The sequence below is a fragment of the Ptiloglossa arizonensis genome, chromosome 4 (assembly GCF_051014685.1).
Source record: "Ptiloglossa arizonensis isolate GNS036 chromosome 4, iyPtiAriz1_principal, whole genome shotgun sequence".
Classification (NCBI taxonomy): Eukaryota; Metazoa; Arthropoda; class Insecta; order Hymenoptera; family Colletidae; genus Ptiloglossa; species Ptiloglossa arizonensis.
The window spans coordinates 2,336,948-2,360,209 of record NC_135051.1 but is presented as its reverse complement, the minus strand read 5'-3'; the positions used below and the strand labels follow the sequence as shown (position 1 = coordinate 2,360,209).

The window sequence follows — 23,262 nt, the reverse complement described above, 5'->3', positions numbered from 1 at the left end:
GGGAAATTGTGTAGCTGGATGGGTTGGAGAAGATCCCTGGGGGGTTGTGACACGAATAGAAATTGACGGAATGCAAAATCCTCTTTGCGTATTTTTTTTTTTTTTTCTATTAAACAGCATTGAAAATGAATTTTTTGAGTTTGATATGAAGCTTCTTTAAATATTACATTTTTCGGAAAGTAGTTCCGTTTTTTTTTTTAGTGAAAATGAAACACAATTTTTTTAGAGCGTATGAACGTTTTATCAAATGACACATTCTCCATTTTGGAAAACGAAATGATTTTCCGAACGATCCAATAGCTGACAACGCGACCAGGAAATCGGGCGATGGAGTTTATGGGACTTTTTTCCGGGAAGGTGTATAGTTCGACTAATTAAAGAATGTTCGCAAAGGGCGTGGCTTAAACATAGTAGGGAGGAGGCGCAAAGTCGTGACACTTGTAATCTTTAAAACAACATTACCGTTACCACAAAGGCTACGCAAAAACCAAGTACTCCGTTCAGCTGTTGAATACTTCAATCGTTCACTCTGTACTTAATTTCGAAAACAAGGTAATCAACGCGATCGAGTCATAGAAAATTCTTCGAGCCGAGATATCGTTCAGATGAATGTTCCACCGATCGCATAATTCTTCCGTATCCCACGCGAAACGTGGCGAAGTGTCCCGCAACTTTCGAAACTCGTTGCAGCTGGACGGTGCGTCGTCATACAGGCCCGAAGGCTATTGGAAGACTGACATTGGTGACTCACGCTATACCCAATCGGTAGCCTTCCCGCCTCCGTGGACGCACTGTCTACTTCCGACGAGTTTCCTGCCGCTCGGCGTACGCGTGTAACAAGTGATCGAATACGTGGCTCGGAGCGTGTGTGTATCACCGTGCGGGGTAAAAATACAAACCGAAAACAATACATAACCAACGTAGCGAGGGGTGTAGCGAAACGACTGCGAAAGGGAGTTCGAGAAAGCGGTGGAAAGCGTGGGTGGGGGAAGGTAGTCGGCGCGCGGAGTGGGGGGCTGCGAATACCGTGCGGTGGAACGCGCATGCGCCCGCGGCGCGACGTTGCGCCCGGATCCTCAGTGCGCTCCTCGCTCGCGACGCGTCCAGGACGATTCCTCACGGCTCTCCCGGGAGTCCCGAGGGACTCCGGGCATCCTCGCGATCGCGACACCGCGCTCGTACCGCTCCGTTCTCACAAGCGCCGCGCGGACTATCCGTTACGAAATTCGCGTGGAACTCGAGTGAAATAACATCCGCAAGCGCTTTTCCTGGATCCGTTGGCGAACCAGAGGACCAAGAAGAATTACGTGGGAGTTGTGAATGGACCCGGTGGGAGGACGCCACGGCTGGAAGGATACCCAGAGACGGAGTAAGGACGATCGATATTCTCGATCGATGGATCGCGTGGATTGAAAATATAGACGAGCGCGTTCACAAAGGAGGGATATTTTAGGGAAGTAGAAACAGAGGGCAACCGGTCGAATTTCAACGGTTTGATTATTTTGTTTTTCGATTTATATAGATCGCTCGTGGGTTGTTGCTTCATTCCAGAGTACACGTCTCGATCGTATTTCCCGCCGAGGGGGGAAATCATTTGGGATTTTCTCGGCGCCGGTAACGCGCGCGAAAAATCTGCTTTCGGAATCGAGAGATCTTTTGTTAAAAGTAGACTTTTGATCGAAACACTGTTTATAAGTTTGTTTTCGATTGTTTCGTAACAGTTCGATACGAAGATCGAGAAATTTGTCAGAAAACGTGGAAAGTATATCGACACGTTTCTTTCGTTATCGAGGGGGACAGGTGCAAACGACTGCACCGATCACACGAAGGGAATATAAGTTCCAATTTCTTAAAGTTCGATTTAAGCTTCGGTTCTTATAATTGAAGCTTTCGCGAGAAAATGGGTGTAAATTAGAAAGAAGTTCTACAGAAGTTTGTAAAGCTTTCGTAAAGTTTATTTGATAAAAAAAGGACAAATTTGTGTTATAATGTATACCAGGACTGATTCTTTGTAACTAAAATTTTGATTCTGGAATGTAACATTTCTAGAAGACTCAATATTTCGTTCGAATAGAAAATACACGAGTGCTAATATCACAATTTGCGATTTCATCTTTTCTTTGTCGATTTCGTCTCTTCGTCCCTTCTATGGACGTTCCAAGGGTTTCGCGGATTTTCGTTCGTCAGGAGTTCCGATCGTTCCTTCTCTGGAAATAGGGAAGTTGTTTTTATAAGTAAAGTTTTGGCCAAGCAAAGTGTACGAGCAAAACAGACATGAAACTCGACTTCCCCCCGTTGAGGAAACTGCTATAAATTTCAACCTCGGCGACACGAAAAAAACGTAAGTTCTGATCCAAGTTTTAATTGGTTATTAGGTTTCTTACTCTCTGCACTCTAAGGGTTTCTTGAGTCTGCTTAATTTGACTGTTCCTATGAAATCACCCAAAGCTGTTCTCGTATTTCGAGTTTTCACTGATGAAAATGTACAACTGTTTGGTAACACTGTTTGTTCAGATTCAAATACCTTTCGAAATATTATTCGCATCATTTACTATTAACGAATTTGAATTTTATTTCTTTAATCACGGAAGTACACTTTCCTGTTTAAAAATATTCGATAAACGAGTCACAAAAATAGTTTTGTAAATAGGAAGTCTCGTCAAATTTCGTTGTTTTATTTATTAAAATGCTTTATTATTCCCAAAAATGTATGGTACTGTAATCAAAGACATAAGGTATTCTGAAGTTTTCGTTGTTTACACACCTTATGAGTAAATTAATTACTTACGTAATTTATTATGCATCAAAACGTTAGAAGCAGTCAAATAACACGGTAAAAGAAAACATTCGAAGAATGAATTATTCAACGTGGAAAGGTGCCTGCGAGTCGTCGAATGCTAGCTTAATTATGGATTCGCCAACTCGCGCAGCATGATTGAAGTCTAGCGATAAAATTATATAAAAAAAGCGAACCCGATATTAACGACCGTGAAACACGCGTTTCTATAGGAGTTGGTTTGTCGCGAATTGTCTTCAACCGTGGTATAATTAGTGAACAGTTCCGAGGGCGTGCACCATTATGAAGAGAAAGACCAAACTTTGCGATTTTTGTGTTTTAATGATAATTTAGGGGTTGGATATTTTATAGTATCTGATGAACTTAAAAAACTTGATTTACAGTCTACATCGCAGTATTCAAATTCTAAGAATATTCAGATACTTGATTGTTGCGCAGAATAGTTGAATATTCGAATGGTCAGGTATTCAAATAGATAAATATTCGATCACTCGAGTATTCAGTCGTTGAACTATTCGAATAGTCAGGTATTCAAACAGTTATATATTCAATCGATCAACTATTCGAATAGTGAGTTATTCAAACAGTTAAATATTCAATCACTCAAGTATTTAATCGATCAACTATTCGAATAGTCAGGTATTCAAACAGTTAAATATTCAATCGATCAACTATTCGAATAGTGAGTTATTCAAACAGTTAAATATTCGATCACTCAAGTATTCAATCGATAATCTATTCGAATAGTGAGGTATCCAAACAGTTAAATATTCGATCACTCAAGTATTCAATCGATCAACTATTGGAATAGTCAAATATTGAAACAGTTAAATATTCAATCACTCAAGTATTCAGTTGATCAACTATTCGAATAGTGAGTTATTCAAACAGTTAAATATTCAATCACTCAAGTATTCAGTCGATCAACTATTCGAATAGTGAGTTATTCAAACAGTTAAATATTCAATTACTCAAGTATTCAATCGATCAACTATTCGAATAGTCAAGTATTCAAACAGTCGTTTGTTAGAGTAGTTAGATATTCAAACAATCGTTTAGTCGAATAGTCAAGTATTCAAACAGTCGTTTGTTAGAGTAGTTAGATATTCAAACAATCGTTTATTCGAATAGTCAAGTATTCGAATAATACTCTAATGCTTCAGTAATTAAATATACTCGAATACTCGAGTATTTGAATAGTATTCGAATCAAGATTCGCCGAATTTTTGATCGACAAGTAGTTCTATTTTATTTTTCGAGTTTTCTCGTGGAACCAGGTGAACGATTCTTTGAAAAATTCTTATCAAAGGGTGAAAAAGAATCGATTTCTTCGATTTCTCGGAACGGTGTAATTCCTTAAGGTTGACTCGACGACACCCAGCGCAATTCGTTCGCCAGTCGTGCCAAATCGAGCGAACAATTTCCTGTTAACGATCCAGTTGGAGTGTCGCTTTGCAATTTCGCGCGTGGATCGGAAAGCTGTCGATCGTGAGGGCTCTCTCGACCTTGCCCTACGTCATTTTTCCACGCGTTCATTTCTGCTGGCCAAGGTCATCCTCGAAGGACCTGCAGTTACGAAATTAAAAGAATCAGTCTCCATAAATACTAAAAAAAAAATCTAAAATATAAATACAAGGTTTAAATTGAACAGATAAATTTTCTACACCTTGCTCCGCGAAGTCTACCATGATCTTGCAAATTACAATTTACAATTATTCTCCGTTGAACTTTAAAGAGCAACAATTGTATCTCCCCACGGACGTATGCTTCTTCGGTAATGAAAATGGCGTTAATAACATTATAAAATAAATAAAAGTCGAACGGATTAACAGCGAGGACATTCTCAGGGTAAAAGCTGCTCAAGTTAGATGCATTCGGTAAACATAATCGATAAGACAGTCGCAAGGACGTTGTACACGTACTGTGGAAAAGTTGATATTCATCATTGACATTTGCGTATGAAATTTCTACGTATTGTTTATCCGCGTTCGAAGAACGCTGAAACTCTCACCGTACGTTTTTTTCTTTTCTTTTCGTTTTTTTTTTCTACGAAACCTTCTGTATTATATATTTCCCCCACTGAACAGAACGAACGTAACGAGACGAGTTCAAAGTCCGCGGTCGTATCGATTCGATAAACACCGACCGCTTCCCTGACACGTCATTAGCGGTGTTCTTTCGTTTTCAAGCCCAGTGGATCACGACAATCTCGGTCCTGATCGAACTGTGTAAAATAACCCTTAACCCAGTCCTGCGGACACCGATATCGTTACTCTCGGATCAGCAGTTTCTTTATCTCCCCGCTGGCCCTTGAAACCGCACGAAAAGTGATATCGTTATTTGATCATCGGGTTCAAAGTAGCAACGACGGGACCATTACTCATACCAGTCGAGTAGAATCGGATTATTTCGTCAAAGGGTGCCGAGAGGGTAGCGATGAACGAATTTACGTAAAAAGTGATATTACTAGCCGAAGAAGATAAATTTTAATAGTCGAGTATCGAGGAAAGAAGCTTCTAAAAAACAATTTTTTCTTTTTTTTTAAAAATCGACTCATACCAGTCGAGTAGAATCGGATTATTTCGTCAAAGGGTGCCGAGAGGGTAGCGATGAACGAATTTACGTAAAAAGTGATATTACTAGCCGAAGAAGATAAATTTTAATAGTCGAGTATCGAGGAAAGAAGCTTCTAAAAAACAATTTTTTCTTTTTTTTTAAAAATCGACTCATACCAGTCGAGTAGAATCGGATTATTTCGTCAAAGGGTGCCGAGAGGGTAGCGATGAACGAATTTACGTAAAAAGTGATATTACTAGCCGAAGAAGATAAATTTTAATAGTCGAGTATCGAGGAAAGAAGCTTCTAAAAAACAATTTTTTCTTTTTTTTTAAAAATCGACTCATACCAGTCGAGTAGAATCGGATTATTTCGTCAAAGGGTGCCGAGAGGGTAGCGATGAACGAATTTACGTAAAAAGTGATATTACTAGCCGAAGAAGACAAATTTTAATAGTCGAGTATCGAGGAAAGAAGCTTCTAAAAAACAATTTTTTCTTTTTTTTTTAAAAATCGACTCATACCAGTCGAATAGAATCGGATTATTTCGTCAAAGGGTGCCGAGAGGGTAGCGATGAACGAATTTACGTAAAAAGTGATATTACTAGCCGAAGAAGATAAATTTTAATAGTCGAGTATCGAGGAAATGAGCTTCTTAGAAGAAAATTTTTTCTTTTTTTTAGTACACGCAGGAGGTTCGAATATTCGGGACAGTTACTCGAACGTTTAACGTGCTTCAATCGTCGATTTTGAATACTCTGTGTTTCGATCGGGAAGAAATTTTGAGACGCTCGAACTAAGAGTAATCTGGTAATCGTTGGGGAGAAGTTTACGAGCGTTCGGATATTAAAATATTGATCGCGCGTAGCTTTGAAAATTCAAGCCGACAGGGAAGCTTTCCTGTGACGGGAAACTTCGAGTCCAATGCAAACTTTAACCCCCCGATTGGAAATAATTGAGAACGTGAAATCCACGCGGGAAAGTTCTATTTCGAACGAACGTTCATTTTCGATGCAATCGTGACAATTTCGAGTACATCGACCTTCGATTTCGGTCGGTGAAAGATACTCGCTCCGTTCGGAATCTGCAAATACACCGCCGATGGGTGAAAACGTTCAGCATCGGGGATTAAAAGATTCTCCCATGGAAAATCTATCAATAATAATTGACACGTCCGACAGCTTCCCGTACCATCGTTTCGAGCAAATATTTTTCCAGCACGGACCACCCTGAACGTTCGATGGCCGATCACGTGCAATCTGCTAAACATCGCGCAGAGACATCTCGTTCACTTTGCGATTCAGAACGCGGTCGATTCATATTCGATCTTGGATTTCCATTTTATTTACCGGCGAGACGGAGCCGATCTATTCCGGTCGTATAACGCCCGGTAAACATTTTACTGCTTACGGAAAATTCTACGAGGATCGAGGGTGTAAAACGACCCCAATAAAAACGAACGTAATCCAAATGTGCAGCGAGATCGTTGCGTATACGGCCTTAATTTGATGGATGCCTCGTGGTTTCTGTTCGAATGAAAATTTTCGAGCGAGAGAGATTCATCGACTATCGACCGTATATACATCACTCAAGTATTCAAATGATCAACTATTCGAATAGTCAGGTATTCAAACAGTCGTTTGTTAGAGTAGTTAGGTATTCAAACAATCGTTTATAGATGAAATTCACCCTCATCGTGAATCCAACATTACTTTCGGCTGTCTGACCGCTCTTGAAACACGTACCGGCGTTAAAAAAAAAAAAAAAAAGCGTGAGATATATTTGCCAGTCGGAGCCATTTCAATTACAAATTTCGCGAACGTTACAACCCTCGAATCGAAGCCAGGCAATCGGTACGGTAATTGCGCGAACTTTACGAGCTGTGAGTTGGGAGGATTTATCTCTCAGTATATAAGTACGTGTGAGTATTTATGAGTATTCATTAATGTTTAGTAGCATCGATGAACATCTGTGAATATACGAGTAACTACGAGAGCCTCTGAGAAGCTTCAAACTTTGAAGAATCAATGAAGTTAACGAGAAGGAATGTCTAGGTCGTGGTGTAAATATTCCGGAGTATCAAATTCGAATCCAATTCCGAAATTTTAGAGTCGTATCGGTTTCCAGTCACATCGGTTCGTAGATGAAATTCACCCTCGTCGTGAATCCAACATTACTTTCGGCTGTCTGACCGCTCTTGAAACACGTACCGGCGTTAGAAAAAAAGAAAAAGAACTCCACAGTTTTAAATAATTGATATTTCGGCTGGACGTAAAATATTGGACGTAAAAGTTGAACGGTTGTGATGTTTGTGTAATTTCGAACACCCACGCTTCGTTGCGGACGATTGATTTCATGGAAGAGAGACGAGAATCGAAACAGGAAACGAGATTCGAGGAAACAAGGAAGAAAGGGTGTTTCCCGCGCGTGAACTTTCCGTAGTCTTTCTTTCGGGAGTCTGTAACTCGGTTTGTCGAGGATAGACTAAAAGCTACGGTCGAGTTCCGCGCGTGCGCGATGACGAAACTTGTTTGTTTTAAAATTCCGTCTGACTCTCTTAGTTGATTTAATTTCAGTTCGCGAGACTTGTTTCCGATACCGAGGCCATGGTACAATTCTTTCCGCGGGAAATTTCCAACGCGATACAGGCGAAATTTTATTCTCCGATGGCACGAGTCCTTGGAAGTACGTCAAATACATGAAAAATTTTCAAAGCTCCCGATACATCAAAGGGAAGAACACTCCCTTCAGAGTACTCGAACCGTACACACGAATTCCTTAACTGATTTGAAATTTCTTGCACACATAAATCAGACGACTGTTCATCGCCCCCCTTTAAATAAAACTTTTTAAACTTTTTATTTCTGCGGTCGTCTCAGATTCTAATAAAATTGGTACAATATATGAAATCTTGTTCTAAAATGCCCTCTTGTTCAATTATATTTTTTAATTTTTTTCTGGCACGGGAAATATCAAATATATCAATTATAAAATGTTGCAACGTTCAGATTATAATATGTAGTTTATTATAATATGCAGGGATCTCGCGTATCCAGTAGTATATATGAGAATATATACATCCAGTACATAAGTATTGGAATAGCATTTGGATAGTCAAGTACTTGAATAGTATCAGAGTAGAATTTCAATGCTCGGCCAGTCGAATAGTATTGGAAGAGAATACTCAACTATTCGAGTGATATTGGAGTAGCACTGGGTTTCTACTACTTGCTGTCTTTTTTTGGACGGATAAGTACCTTTGCGACAAAAGAGTGGTTTTTGTACATATGAGAATACAAAGTCCTAAGAAACAAGTATACAGTAATGTGCCTTAACGTGAACGACGACAGTGTCGTCTGGTCTTCGTGACTCTCGACTTGGAACTGACTAGAAAAACCCAAAAAGAAAAAAAGCCAAACCGTTGACGACCCTTCCGCGCCAATATGGAGACATTCCTTAAAACTGACATCGACATCTGGCACTCTTCGGATCATTGTTGCATTCATTCCAACATAAAATAAATAAGAATCGAGTTTGGACAAATCGTCTCTCGTCGTGAGGTTTTCCACTTTCCAAAGTCCGGTTTCGTTCTCAAATAGGCCTCAGTCATCTCGCGTGGTGTTTATTATTGCAGCGAGTACCTTCGCTGGTTTTGCGAAATGCGAAGTCAAAAGGGAGGGAAGAAAAGGGCCGAGAGGTGTGTCAACATCGCGGTTCCAGCGGCCTTTCAAACCAGATCACGGTACGCGCCCCCTCCCGTCACGGTTCCCGTGTTTTCCTTTGCCCGCGGATATCGCGTCCCCCTTTTGGAAGGCCAAAACCTTGAGTAAACGTTCACCAGTGCCCCCGAAACGGCCCGTCTTCGGCCGTACGTCGTCGAAGTATGCTAATGCGCGACCTACGTCGCGTGGTAATTCCAATTTGCGCCCGAGAACACCGCGTAAATAAACAACGACGTTATCGCCGCGTTGCGGGACCGCCCAATTTGTTCCACGCGTTCACAGTCCGGCCAGCACTTGGTTTCTACTACTTGCTGTCTTTTTTTTGGACAGACAGGTACCTCTGTGACTCCGAAAGAGTGGTTGCAAATTTCTTACATCCAGTACATAAGTATTGGAATAGCGTTTGGATAGTCAAGCACTCGAATAGTATCAGAGTAGAATTTAAATGCTCGGCCAGTCGAATAGTATTGGAATAGAATACTCAACTATTCGAATCGTATTAGAGTGGAATACTCAACTATTCGAATGGTGTTGGTGTAGAATACTCAACTATTCGAGTGGTATTGGAGTAGAATACTCAACTATTCGAAGAGTTGAGTATTCTCGTTCAATAGTATTGGAGTAGTACTGGGTTTCTACTACTTGCTGTCTTTTCTCGGGCGGATCGTATCTTTGTGACTCCAAAAGAGTGATTCTAAATTTCTTACCTCCAGTACATAAGTATTGGAATAGCATTTGGATAGCCAGGTACTCGAATACTATCAGAGTAGAATTTAAATGCTCGGCCAGTCGAATAGTATTGGAACGGAATACTCAACTATTCGAATGGTATTAGAGTAAAATACTCAACTATTCGAATGGTATTAGAGTAGAATACTCAACTATTCGAATACTATCGGAGTAGAATACTCTACTATTCGAAGAGTTGGGTATTCTAGTCCTATAGTATTGGAGTAACACTGGGTTTCTACTACTTGCTGTCTTTTTTCGGGCGGACCGTATCTTTGTGACCCCAAAATGGTGATTCTAAATTTCTTACCACCAGTACATAAGTATTGGAATAGCATTTGGATAGTCAGGTACTCGAATACTATCAGAGTAGAATTTAAATGCTCAACTATTCGAATAATATTAGAGTAGAATACTATTCGAATAGTATTGGAGTAGCCTTGGTCTTCTACTACTTGCTATCTTTTTTCAAGCGGACCGTATGTTTGTGACTCCAAAAGGTTGGTTATAAATTTCTCACGTTACCTCCAATACACGAGTATTGGAATAACATTTGGATAGTCAAGTACTCGAAGAGTATCAGTATAGAATTTAAATGCTCGACCAGTCGAATAGAATTGGAGTAGAATACTCAACTTTGCGAATAGTATTGAAATGGAATGCTTAATCATTTGAATAATATCGGAGTAGTATATATTCGAATAATATTCCAGCAGAATACTCAACTATTCGAATAGTATCGGAGTAGAATACTCAACTATGCGAATAGTATTGAAATGGAATGCTTAATCATTTGAATAATATCGGAGTAGAATACTATTCGAATAGTATTCGAGCAGAATACTCAACTATTCGAATAGTATCGGAGTAGAATACTCAACTATTCGAGTAGTATCGCAGTGAGTAGAATTTAAATTATACTCACCGAATATTCGACTCGCTAAAGTGTTTCGATACTGGAATTCGGAAGTATTCGACGAGTAGTCCCGGCTCTGATTCGAATCGCGTTGTACGCTTTAGTATATCGGTAGAATGGAGTTTATGGGCGCGATTGTATACGTGTAACGCGGTATGTTTTATAGAAAAGACGCGGGCGATCTACATGCATACGGTATGAGCGTGTCGTCGCCGCTATATTCTAAAACGTGACAGCCCCTCTGGGCATTTTCATCCCCCTCGGCGCGTGTTGCCGTAGTCGAAATCGCCGGTCAGATGTGGAGACGGTGACTCGGTGGCTCACGACGCGTAACCGAGGCTCCGGATGAATGGTTCCCATCTTCTTTCTTGGGCAAACCGAGGACTTGGGTACTCGGGAACGCATGAATGCTGTCGTGTTACTTGGTCGCTTTGGAAAATCGAACGCGAGAGCAACGCGACTCTTGTTGAAATATTAATATCCGCGATTCGTCTCGAATCTCGCGAAAGCTCCGCGAGTTACGAGAATTTCTTCCCTTCTCGTGGCTCCTTTCAACATTTCACAGTAATCATTGCTGCGTCATGCGCAGAACCCGGACTGTTTTCACCAAGTTTTCATCTCGCTCGTAATATTACTACAAAAGAATTTTCAAACGGTTGATATTTCCTGCTTTCAAACGAACGTTAATTTGGATATTTTTAAGGAGACATTTTTTTTACACAAAGTACAATATTCACGAGAACAGTTGTACTATCACAGATTAAACTACAACGCGTACAAATTAAGAAAAACGGATGAATATTTCGTCATTACCGCAGAATTATTACTTAGTATACTTTAGCATTCAAATACTCGGAATATTCAAATACTATTGAGTATCGAAGTGTTTAAGTACTTAAGCATTGCAAATACTATTGAGTATTTAAGTATCGAGGTACTTAAGTATTGCAAATACTATTGAGTATTCAAATTCGAGTAATTAATACTCGAGTATTCGATGCTGTTTCAATACAATTCGAATACGTGAGTATTTGTGATGAAACTATTGCGTTCGATCTGAATTTGTATTTGTAAAGTAAATCTACGGTTTATCGAGATTTCTCCAGAATCACGGCTCGCCAATACTCGTCGATATATTTACATTCAAAGATCCATGGAACCCATTGTTCACGTCCCCCATCCTTTCTTTGTGCGTCAGCGACGATTGCGAGCGAATGAACGCGATTCAGTCTTCCTCAGTCCACCTCGACGTTTATATTTATGTCGCACGATACAGGTCGTCGGAAGAAACAAGCGCATTAATATTCACCGACGTAATGCACGATCTATTGCATGTCGAAGACAGACGTATCTCTGAAGCGTGTTCTCAAACATGAAAAATTCTCTCGATCGTCTCTACAAGCTTTTAAAAAAATTCAATACATTAGTTTGTTCGAAAACTCATTTCGTTTTTTTTTTGTGAAAATGAAACACGAAGTTTAAGGATATGAAAAATACTAAGATTATCGAGAAAACACTCGATAGAGAAAATTATTTCAAGAAAAGATAAATCTACTCTTGGTCAGCAATCTGCAATACTTAATCGTAAAATTTTGTTAAAAATAGCACACCACTCAAGTAGAGAAAGATTCCACTGTACAGAAAATTATCCATTTTGAAAAGATGTATTTATCCTCGGTCACTTAATTGTGACGTGTATCTAAAAACACAGTGCACCGTTTAAACGGAAGAAAGATTCCCGATATATTGGTTAGTTCGCAAAGTCATTTCGTTTTCCAAAATTGAGAATATGTTTAATAAAACGTTTATACACTCTAAGAAAATTGTACTTCATTTTCACTAAAAAAAAAACGGAACGACTTTCCGAACAATGTAATATTTAAAGAAGTTTCACATCAAACTCAAAAAATTAATTTTTAATGCCGTTTAATACAAAAAAAAAAAGAATACGCAAAGAGGATTGTGCATTCGGTCAATTTCTATTCGTGTCACCCCCCCCCCCCAGGGATCTTCTTCAACCCATCGAGCTACACAATTTCCCGAAAGAATGGTTCGCGAAGATCGTCTAATAATTTCACCGTCTCTTTAAAGAGAATTCGAAGTGAACGCGGCAAAAACGTCAGACATCGGACGCGAGAGAAATACGACGCGACTTCGGCAAGATTTTCCACTCCGATTTCTAGAATTGTATTGTTCGATAAGTCATTTCATTTTTTTTTTTGTGAAAATGAAACACGATTTTTGTTAGAGTGTATAAACATTTTATTAAATTATATATTCTACATTTGAAAAACGAAGTGACTTTCCCGACAACTCAATTCTCTACTTCGATTTTCCATACTTACCATAGTTATTCATTTTTACCAAAAAAAAAAAAACGAAATGACTTTCCGAACAACTGAATTCTCTACCTGGATTTTTCATACTTATTGGGTTGTTCTAAAAGTCATTTGATTTTTTTTTTTTTTGGTGAAAATGAAACACAATTTTTTCTAAGCGTATAAACATTTTATTAAATTATATATTCCCCATTTTGAAAATTGAAATGACTTTCCGAACAACTTAATATTTTCGTAGCGTATCCTTTAATGTTCAAAATCCCTTAATGTTCCCTTAATGCAGCAAAAACGTCAAACATCGGACGCGAGAGAAATACGACGCGACTTCGGCAAGATTTTCCACTCCGTTTTCTAGTATTGCATTGTTCGGAAAGTCATTGCATTTTTTTCAGTGAAAATAAAACAGGATTTTTGTTAGAATGTATAAACACTTTATCAAATTATATATTCTCCATTTTGTAAAACGAAACGACTTTCCGAACCCAGTAGTATTCCACAATTTTTCGTACATCTTCGAGATACCGGAGAAATATTGCATCGATTCTCCAACTGTCTTTTCTCCCAGAGAGTCAGTTCGAAAGTTGAGAAAAGTCGTTCGAAAAAATGGTGAAAAAAAAAAAACAAAACAAAAACCTCAGAACTCGGTCGTAATCGAAGGAATTGTGCGTAACCTCGGTGCACCGAAATACCACGAAGAAAAAAAAGGGTCGAAAGAGCGGGATGTTACGTTGGCGTTTAATTTAACAGAAACTCCCGTCGGGCAAATAAGCTCGTCGCGGCACTCGCTGCGAGAGAGATGCACAGAAACAATTCGTTCAAAGCTCTTCCACGCACGCTTACGCGGACGTACGTTAATTAATAGACGGAATGCTGTCGCGGGGCCACGAGCTCTGCCGAGAGGCCTTTGTTGTGCGCGCGAATGCGCGCACACACACACACACAGAGTCACACACACAATCACACACAGATATACCCTCACCGAACGCGTTTACATATTTCGACAGAGAAACGGCCGCCTTTTGGCTTCCATTGTTCTCGCTGAATGAAAATGCCTCGCCAAAATGGCATTCTCTTTCACGGAGGCCTCCTTGTGGTGCTCTTTCTCCATTTCATCCCCGTCTGCTAACTCGTGGTCGAGTGAACTCGCTCGAAAATTGGACTACTGTCTCTCCAGGTTGTCCTCGCCGAACCGAACAGTTCGTTTCCGCGTTCCTCGCCCGTAACCGAATCTCTTGGCCCGCGTTGTTGTTCGAGACAGCTCGACGAGAATTCCAACCATCGAATTTTTCATCCGGTTCCCTCCGTTTCGAATCTACAGAGCCACATAGACACTCCGTGTCCAGGGACGTATTGGTGGTAATTATTCGGAGGACCTTTGTCATAGACGGAGCCCAACACGGTTGAGGAGAGTGTGTTTGATGGTTTCCGGTTACGAATGCATCGTTTAGGTTTCGTTTGAAGTCACTTCGCTTCCAGGTTCCGTTCAGCACCGATTCAATTTTTCCTACCTTCTCTATCACGTACTTTTGACAGTAATTACGAAAACCGAGTGTAGAGTACCAGGGAAATTCAACTGGTCGTTTCACTTTGTACTCCGGACGATTTATTTCGCGACAACGTACATCGTTCTTGCAGGAACACGCGAAATATTTCCAACCGATGGAATTACCTGGCCCGTTGCACAGAAATAACAATATTCCCGAGGACAGTTATATATTTTTAATTTTATTTCAAACACTTTTTCAATTTTGTATCTTGATAGAATTACATATTTTCCAAATGCTCGAAATATCTACAAAAAGTATCGATTCGCTCGAAAGAATTACTTACGAGGGTTATCCGCGCAAAAGTGTTGATAAATGTAGCCGTGAAGAGGCACAAGGAAAATTGAGATCTTCGATTTTGATCGAATCTAATTTTACTCGACGAAAATCGAACGGTTGGAAAATGAGATTCTTTTCAAACCGTCACGGTTTGACCATCTATGACCAGACAGTAAAATGTGACCATCTATGACCCGACAGTAAAATGTGACCATCTATGACCAGACAGTAAAATATGACCACGTAATAGAATTTAATCGTATATGATCAGACAGTAAAATATGACCATATATGACCAGACAGTAAAATGTGACCATCTATGACCTGACAGTAAAATGGGACCATCTATGATCAAACAATAGAATATGACCACAGAATAGAATTTGACCATGTACGATCAGACAGTAAAATATGACCACCTATAACCAGACAGTAAAATGTGACCACCTATGACCAGACAGTAGAAGGTGACCATATATGACCAGACAGTAAAATATGACCACGTAATAGAATTTTACCGTATATGATCAGACAGTAAAATGTGATCGTATATATAACCAGACAGTAAAATGTGACCTTCTATGACCTGACAGTAAAATGTGACCATCTATGACCAGACAGTAAAATGTGACCAATTAGGACCAGACAGTAAAATATGATCACGTAATAGAATTTGACCGTATATGATCAGACAGTAAAATGGGATCATCTATGACCAGACAATAAAATATGACCACAGAATAGAATTTGACCATGTACGATCAGACAGTAAAATATAACCACGTAATTGAATTTTACCGTATATGATCAGACAATAAAATGTGACCATATATGACCAGACAGTAAAATGTGACCATCTATGACCAGACAGTAAAATGTGACCATCTATGACCAGACAGTAAAACGCGTTAACGAGCTGTTCCGTGGTTGGCCAGAAGAATATGCATATACGTATATATATATATATATATATATGTACAAAAGGAGGGAAAAATCCCGGCGTGGGGAAAAAAAAGATGGAAAAGTGCGAAATCCCGGCGAAGATGGGACAAAACCCCCGGGCGGTACATCGGTGAACGAAAATGGTGTGCCTTAATTCGTCGAACGCAGTCTCGCGTGAATTCGCATTTCAACGATCCCCGTCGCCACCGTGGCGTCCCTCTCGTTCCCTCGCCGCGTTCTCTTTCCGCTTCCAGTGTGAACGAAATCATCTTTCAACCGCGGGCTGCACGGTGCGCTAGTCCTCAAACATTTCGTTCGTTCGCACAAGCGAGTCGGAACCGCGCGTGCATTTCCCGTGGATTTCGATGCAACGAAAATTACCCGGAGGGAATATTTCACGAGCGGGAGGCGAGGAGGTGCTCGTACGTGACAAACACCAAAATATGAATGCGAGTGACCAGACAGCAATTTACGACTGTCTATGATCGGACAGTGAAATACGACTGTCCGTTCCCACTTGGTGGGATAAGACTGTCTACGACTAGGTAGTAAAATGACCCTGTCTATGATCGGACAGTGAAATACGACTGTCCGAAACTAGACGGTAAAATGTTCCTGTCTATGGTCGGAGAGTAAAAAATGTCTGCTTATAATGAGACGATAAAATATTGCGATGTATTATCGTATAATAAAATGTGACCGTCTATGATTAGACGATTAAATATATCTGTGTATGAGAAGACAGTAGAATGTGATCGTTTGTGATCAGACAATAGAGTGACCACATTGTAGAATTTTATCGTGTACGATCAGACAGTAAAATATGACCGTCTATGACCAGACAGTAAAATATGACCACCTATGACCAGACAGTGAAAGGTGACCATATATGACCAGACAGTAAAAGGTGACCATATATGACCAGACAGTAAAATATGACCACGTAATAGAATTTAATCGTATATGATCAGATAGTAAAATGTGACCATCTATGACCAGACAATAAAATTTGGCGATCCATGACCATATAATAACGTATGACTGTCTACGATCGGACAATAAAATTTTTTTGTATTTGACCAGATAGTAGAATATAATCGTCTACGACCAGACAGTAGAGTGTGATCATCTATGACCAGACAATAAAGTGGTCACATAATAGAATTTGACCATGTATGATCAGACAGTAAAATATGACCATCTATCACCAGACAATAAAATATGACCACAGAATAGAATTTGACCATGTACGATCAGACAGTAAAATATGACCATCTATGACCAGACAATAAAATATGACCATCTATGACCAGAGAGTAAAATGTGACCATCTAGGACCAGACAGTAAAATATGACCGCGTAATAGAATTTGACCGTATATAATCAGACAGTAAAATGTGATCATTTTTCACCAGACAATAAAATGTAACAATGCATAACCATCTAATAACGTACGACCGTCTACGATTGGACAACAAAATCTTTTTGTACTTGATCAGACAGTAGAATATGGTCGTCTACGGCCAGACAGTAGAATATGATCGTTCACGACTAGACAGTAGAATATGATCGTTTATAGTTGGACAGTAGAATGTTTTCGTCTGTAGTCAGACAGTAAAACGTTACTGCCTATGACCAGGCAGTAAAATGCACCTGTATGTGACCAGACAGAAAACTGAAACCGTCTATGGTCAGACGACGAGTCGGTGTTGAGGCACACAGTGGAATACGACTGTATGCGATTGGACAGTACAATAGAATCGTATACGACCAGGTAGTAAAATATATGTGCGATCGGCCGGTAAAATGTAACAGTGTATGATCAGAGAACCAAAATAGGATTGCATCCAGTCAGTCGAGTGACATAGAATGCTTATTCAGAGAAGTATTGTAGCGCGATTTTTGATCCGATAAGAAGATTAGAAGTATGCTTGGTCAAACAAGTAAATCAGGACACTGTCTGATCAGACTCGGAAACGACACTGCAATTTCTATAAACAAAATTTCGATCGATCGACAATGTTGAATTCAATTTTCCAGATCCCGTTATTTATACCGTTCAGTCTCTTTCGGATAACACGGAAATAAAAAAACAACCCTTGCACAGTTCACCGTAGAAATTTTTCAAAATTTACACACAATGTTTTCACTCACAGGGACACTCGTTGCTCAACTCGAGCGTCGTGTTTTATTTTTTCAAACAGTCACCAGTCTATTCCGTCGCGAATAAGCTCACGATGAAAAGAATACGATACATGTCAACGCACGGGGAATGTTACCCACAACAGCAACGATTTTCTATTTCACGTTCGTGCGAACAATCGAACCGAAAACGACGCAAGTCTGCGTCGCGCGCGCAACACGTTATTCGGGAACCTGTTCCTCCTATATTTTATTATTACGCAATTAAAAGAATGCAACGGTCATTGAATTAAATCGCTCCAGTAGCAGTTTTCCATCCGATCGAACGTGCAAAAAAAAAGAAACAAAAAAATCACAACGAACATAATTAAATGCAGCGTGCCAATCTCCCCGTAAAAATAATCAGTGCAAGACACACACGGTCGAGAACGATCGTAACGATCCGAAATCGTCGAGCGGAAAGGTGGTTAATTTGCCAAGTCGAGGCAAGAAAATAATTCAATTCTCCGTACATAAAATTAAATTTCCACACGATGGAGGGCTACGACCAGCGTCGTCGGTGTAACCCTACCAAACCATTGATAACATTCCTTTTCGCACACGTACCCGTAACAACGCAAAAGTATAGTACGAGTAGGTAGTAAAATGACGCTGTCTATAATCGGACAGTGAAATACAACTGTCCGAAACTCGGCGGTAAAATGTTCCTGTCTATGGTCGGAGAGTAAAAAATCTCTGCTTATAATGAGACGATAAAATATTGCGATGTAGTATCGTACAATAAAATGAGATTGTCTATGATTAGACGATTAAATATATCTGTGTATGAGAAGACAATAGAATGTGATCATTTGTAATCAGACAATAGAGTGACCACATTGTAGAATTTTATCGTGTACGATCAGACAGTAAAATGTGACCATCTATTACCAGACAGTAAAATGTGACCACCTATGACCAGACAGTAAAAGGTGACCATCTATGACCAGACAGTAAAATATGACCACGTAATAGAACTTGACCGTATGTGATCAGACAGTAAAATGTGACCACCTATGACCAGACAGTAGAAGGTGACCATATATGACCAGACAGTAAAATATGACCACGTAATAGAATTTTACCGTATATGATCAGACAGTAAAATGTGACCATCTATGACCAGACAGTAGAATGTGATCGTTTATAGCTAGACAATAGAATGTTATCGTCTGTAGGCAGACAATATAATGACCAAATAGTAAAATTTGACCATGTACGATCAGACAATGAAATATGACCGCGTAATAGAATTTGACCGTATATGATCAGACAGTAAAATGTGACCATCTATGACCAAACAATAAAATATGGCGATTTATAGTCATATAATAATGTACGACTGTCTACGATTGGACAATAAAATTTTTTGGTATTTGACCAGATTGTATAATATAATCGTCTACGACCAGACAGCAGAATATGATCGTTTACGAGTAGACAGTAAAATATAATCGTCTACGACCAGACAGTAGAATGTGATCATCTATAAGCAGACAATAAAGTGGTCACATAATAGAATCTAACCATGTACAATCAGACAGTGAAATATGACCATCTATGACCAGACAATAAAATATGAACACATAATAGAATTTGATCATGTACGATCTGACAGTAAAATATGACCATCTATGACCAGACAGTAAAATGTGACCATCTACGACCAGACATGAGACTCTTTTTACTGCCATAACAGCGCATGACACTCCATACGACAGACCACCGATAACCGAAATTCCTTTTGCATACTATACGTTCCCATAACAACTCATGAGACTCTTTCCGTTCCCATAATAACGCACGAACGACACTCCTTGCATGACGCAGGACACTCAGAACAAGGGAATGAACAGATATAAAAACTCGATCCATAGGAGACAGTTCAGTCTTGACCTGTGATTCGATCCGGACGAATCTACGACCGACGGTACGGTAATGTGTAATTAAAGTGTAATACAAGGGAAAATAATAAAGAGTTCGTCTCCCGTTGGAGATCAACATTCTTTTTTGTATCAAATACTGAATTATTACGTGACATCGGCATCGATTATCGAACAGTCTCATGTTTCCGTTTCTCGTGTTGCAGATCACGCCTCGCGTCCCGCCGCCACGCTCGAGCACGCGTCGAAGGCCCCGCTTGCAGAATAATGCGAGCGAAGCGCATCGAGGAGGAGACGCGCTTCAGACTGCTGAGGTACACGCACCGCGCCAAATCTCGGAAGATCATTTAGTCGAGCGTAACACGAACCGAGGATACACAACCGAGCGGACCGACACGAATCAGTCGCGACTCTGGCTCTGATCACGCGATCAGAGGACTCCGTGGACTCGTCCGAGCCATAGGGAACGTTACAAGCACGCGTGTAAACGCTGGAAGGATTTCTACTCTCGATTCGATCGATCGTGCGCGTACGCGCGTTCGTTACCAGTGTCGCCACTTTGCTTGAAGAGTAACAGCTCTAGTCCCCCGAAGGATTCGTTCGACAATTCGAAAAATCAAGCTTTAGCTTCGAGAGACCCGAAGCTGGTCCAGGGAGCTTCAAACTCGTTCCAAAGCGAACCAAGTTGGCCCAAAGTGAGTGTAACCGGTTCGAAGGAAAGAAAGTGGACCTCTCGGAAAGGTGAAGACACTTTGGGAAGGCTACTGTGGATAGAGATCTAGTCCAAGTGATTGGTATAGAGTGACTGTTGAAATTGGTTCGAACGAGTGGTTTGAGACTCATCTACAGAAGCTGGAGAGGCGAGGAGAATTTCATCGGTAGAGAACAGAGAGGAGGAATTTTTAGACAGTGTTGATGATTAGCGTGGTCCAAGGTGGCCCAAAGTGACTGTAACCGGTCCGAAGGAAACAAAGTGGACCTCTCAGAAGAGAGAAGATACTTTCGAAAAACTACCGTGATCCAAAGAGACTGAGAACTAGTCCAAGTGATTCGTCGGTAGAGAACGGAGAGGAGGAATTTTTGAACAGTGTCGATGATTAGCCTATCCTCGACGTGGGTTAACGAGTTCCGAGTACCGAAGTGTATTTGAGCGACGAGGTTAGAATTCGGTCGGTGGAAGGCCAGAGACGTGGTGATTCGCGGCACGAAGTGTTTAGAAATCGTGGAGACGACGCACGACTGCAAAGGGAATAAAATTCTCGGCTGAGTGCATCGTTCGACGCTCGAGGGAATTTCGAACACCCGGGAACAGAATTTCATCGAGGATTTCGCCGCTCGGAGAGTATAGAGAGAGGAATTGCGAGACTTTCGAACATCGGGTTATCGGAGGCTCTACGAAACATCCGAATCTGTCCACTAGTCTATTTACCAAAGAATATACGAAAGAGGGGGAAAGGAGGCGTAGAGGGGTCTCGAAAATTTGCTCAATAATCTCAAGGTTTGCGTTGCGGCGAGGTAGTGTTCCAAGTTCGAAGACTAAACCGAGAGCGACGAAATTGAAAGTTTTCTACGCTCAATGATTCAAATACAGGGAAAGGGAAGTTGAGTGTTTCAGGGAGCGGAGGACTGGCGGAAGTTTGTCGACTCGAACGACGAGAAAATTCGAGGGGAGACTGCCCCCCCCCCTCCTTTCTGAAGTTTATCGCGCGATTAAAAATTAATTCAAGAATTCTACGGTTCGTCCACGAGGGTTCCTCGGAATTTTAACCATCCCCGGTGGGTTGTACACTTGTAAATAAATTCAACGCGGAGAGATCAAACGGAGTCGATTCTGAAGCGTTCGAGAATCGCGAAGAGGATTCCCCGAAGATTTCTCACAAACCTCGAAAATAAGGATAAAGAAGCTTCCTTCTGGACTTACCAAGTTCGCGAAATTTTCCTCTTTAAGGTCCAGAAAATCAAAATTAGAACTCACGGAACATACAGAGAGTAGGTTTGTCGAAATCAGTGCCCCACGAAGTTCAACGAATAATTCTTTTTATCTGAAAGCAACTCTTAACCGAAGAAGTGGGAAGAACATGATGAATAATGCGGGAAGTTAGCGACGACTGTAGCTCAACAAGGGAGCTTTTATTCTGAAACAAATCTTGTCATTGAATCCACTCCAGGACTCCTAAAAAGAATCACGAAACATTCAAGTGGACGTTTAAAATCATCCACGTGACAAATCCTCTCCTCTCTGTACAGCTGCCCATTGAACGAACTTGCCTCCTATGGGACAAGGCCCCCTTGAATTAAAAAAGAAAGAATCTCTGTAAGAACTTTTATCCTGAAACAAATCTTGTCATTGAATCCAACCCCAGGACCCCTAAAAAAATCACGAAACCTTCAAGTGGACGTTTAAAATCATCCACGTGACAAATCTTCTCCTCTCTGTACAGCTACCCATCGAACGAACTTGCCTCCTATGGGACAAGGCCCCCTTGAATTAAAAAAGAAAGAATCTTTGTAAGAGCTTTTATCCTGAAACAAATCTTGTTATTGAATCCAACCCCAGGACCCCTAAACAAATCACGAAACTTTCAAGTGGACGTTTAAAATCATCCACGTGACAAATCCTCTCCTCTCTGTACAGCTGCCCATTGAACGAACGTGTCTCTTATGGGACAAGGCCCCCTTGAATTAAAAAAAGAAGAATCTCTGTACGAAAACCAAGAGTAAATCTCTCCTGGAGTGCTTCGTGACGGAAAAATCGACACGAAGAGTATTCGTGTGACCTGGCTCAATCTTCTGCCCCCTACGCCCCTTTAAAAAAACAAAAAATAATTGCACGAGAGGATCTTGGAATCGGGAAACCAGCCAGGAGGATCTAAAGCTTCCGTGACTTCGATTTTCGATCCACCAAGACTTAATTGATAGACTGAGAATCAAACTTCGAAAAGAGGGAGGCGTTCGTAGTCAGGGAGGGGGATTTGAGAAACGAGGAGGGGGAAAATAAAAAACGAGAGGATCTTGGAATCGGGAAACCGGCCCGGAGGATCTAAAGCTTCCGTGACTTCGATTTTCGATCCACCAAGACTTAATTGATAGACTGAGAATCAAACTTCGAAAAGAGGGAGGCGTTCGTTGGCAGGGAGGGGGACTTGAGAAACGAGGAGGGGGAAGATAAGAAAAACAAGAGGTGATACAGGAGGAAGGAACGTTCGAGGCAACGATACAACTACCTTCTGTGGGTAGAGGTGGTCGAAAAAGGGGGTTGTTGCACAGGAGAGGGGGGTAGAGGAGGATGGAGGGGAAACAAGGATCGAACGAGCAGCGTCAACGTACCAGGACGTTGTCCTCCTGGTGACGGTGAGATCGACGACGAGGGATAAG

General features: G+C 40.7%; 1 long non-coding RNA gene across 2 annotated transcripts in view; it reads left to right on the top strand.

Moving 5' to 3' along the window:
• The window catches only part of LOC143145994 (uncharacterized), a 137,959-nt gene extending 115,011 nt beyond the window's left edge, over positions 1-22,948 (top strand). For both annotated transcript variants that reach the window (XR_012991821.1, XR_012991820.1), the window contains exon 3: positions 20,094-22,948. This is a non-coding gene — a long non-coding RNA (uncharacterized LOC143145994). The remainder of the gene's footprint in view (positions 1-20,093) is intronic.
• Positions 22,949-23,262: the final 314 nt, after the last annotated feature.